The sequence below is a fragment of the Melanaphis sacchari genome, unplaced genomic scaffold (genome assembly GCF_002803265.2).
Source record: "Melanaphis sacchari strain LSU unplaced genomic scaffold, SCAv2.0 Contig22_pilon_pilon, whole genome shotgun sequence".
NCBI lineage: Eukaryota > Metazoa > Arthropoda > Insecta > Hemiptera > Aphididae > Melanaphis > Melanaphis sacchari.
In genome coordinates this window covers 863,666-865,779 of record NW_020271107.1, presented here as the reverse complement: position 1 = coordinate 865,779, position 2,114 = coordinate 863,666, and the positions used below count along the sequence as shown (strand labels likewise).

Genomic DNA, 2,114 nt, shown 5'->3' with positions numbered 1-2,114 from the left:
ATTATATTATTGTGCATTACACGCACGCGCGGTCGTCCGCTTAAACCACGTCGTCGCGCGGCAAAACGTTTACATTTAACGCGTTCTATTATATATATATATATATATATATACGGCAGCATAATATTAAAAGTATTTTCGTTCTCGGACCTTCCGGCTCCGCGAGATGAATCACGTAAATCCGAAAACGCCGGCCATAAATCCATTCGCGCCGAACTCGTCGCGTTTTACATCCCGCACCGCAATAATAACACCATTATAATGATATTATATTATTATTATACACCGCGGTAATGAGGTGCGCAAAACGCACCTATAGTACCTATATGGTTGCCACTCGCCGCCGGAGAATCACGAAACTTTTAGAATAATATATTTTGCGTTCCCCTGCGTCGAATCACACGACAACGAACCACCGTAATTGCCGCCGCTACATTATAATAACACATTATATCAATACTTATCGCCTGACCGGTCCCCATAGGCGTTCCGCGGAACGTTATTAATTAACGTGTCCGGACGCAACAGCGTTATATTAGCTTACAGAAATCATGGAATCGCGCCCGGGTTAAGAACCGTGGTTGTACCATACAGGACCTATAAAACGTGAGTACAGAGTGGAATCTTGTGGAATAAACTATTTATTGATAGTCGAAGTGGTTATTTTTCTCTCGAAAATCCAATGACACGCTGGCAGAGCTGTGCAGAAGTTAATACGCTGTAGAAAACTGTTAAGTAGTAATTTGTACTTACTTAAGTAAGTTGACAATTGTCAACTACAAAGGTCGGTAGAATTGCATGGTTCCTTGCATTTTATTTTAATTAATTATACGGACTGGACCTTTCAAAAAGAATAATATTATACAATTTCAATACTTATACAATCGATATTTAATTAATAAATCGCTATAAATTTAGGGTCTGCATTAGCACACGACATTAGACGCCTTAAAGGCTCATTAGCCATATAGTTGGTGGCGGCATGCGGGACATTGAAGGGGGCATTGGAACGAGATGAACAGATGAACGAGAAGGAATTTTGAAGTAGATTAGAGAGAGAAAAGAACAGATGAATCGATATTATTGTTTAATAAACCAACAAGAAAACCTGCAATACGGCAACGTTCGGCCAAAGAGGCTAAACCCAAGTGAGTAGTAATCGGTGCGGCGTATAATAATTTTCAGTCAAAACAGTTCATATAAATTGAACAAAAATAAGATATATTTTAAAATTAAAAAAAATTATTCGCTTACACTTGTTTTGATAAAAGTTTTATAATGTTTCGTCTAACGTTGTCTGAATGATATAACTATCAGAGTTACCATTTTTTCTGTTTAAATTGGTTGAAGTCTGACATGCGTACAGTTCGATCTCTCTTTTCATTGAAACCTGTTAAATATCGGTTTTAGCATTATGACTTATGATGATAGTATATTTGTTGAACTTTTCGACCATATAATTAGTTAGCTATTTTTTTTCTATAACTAATAAACTTACATGTTTCACGGTGTCTTTCTGGATGTGCATACGTCCTTAAATTAAATTACTGTTTGTTACGAGTAGTAATTATTAATATGTTTACTTTATTAAAATTACTAGTTATACATTATACTTTCAAACACAAATTATTTGAATACCTAATATATTTGTTAAGGTGTAGTTAAAATTAGTTATGTATACGCCTCTGCGGTAAGGTAGAAGACTATTTTCTACTTCACGAAATAAGGTCGATAAAATAAAATTATTATCCATCGAATTGTAATAACATTACACCGTGCAGATAAATTATCTACTTTTTGTACAATTTTTTTTTATCGATCCGATAAGACTTCGCGTTGGCTGTTATTGAATACAAATTGCACAACTTACGTGTACTTGAAATTTTATGCGCTACACGGGTGAATGTCAGATGAATCTGCAGGTTTAGACATGTAATTTTAAATATTATCTAAAACAATTTTGTTTGGTGCAACGCTTTAAGGTCCCGTCGCAGGTGAAGTATTGGGGAACGCCCTGTTGACTCTGTGATAATGGTGACAACACCTAACACGGTTGTAATAATGATAATGTACGAAGGCGTAATATTTATAAATCATTATTTTCTTCGTACACT

At 35.4% G+C, this 2,114-nt stretch overlaps 1 long non-coding RNA gene across 1 annotated transcript; it reads right to left on the bottom strand.

The window, feature by feature from the left end:
- Positions 1–239: 239 nt before the first annotated feature.
- LOC112594443 lies at positions 240–1,607 on the bottom strand. Its single transcript, XR_003114653.1, has 3 exons — positions 1,499–1,607; positions 1,255–1,390; positions 240–841 (listed from the first exon to the last, which is right to left on the bottom strand). It is a non-coding gene; the product is annotated as an uncharacterized LOC112594443 (long non-coding RNA).
- Between the last annotated feature and the right edge of the window lie 507 nt (positions 1,608–2,114).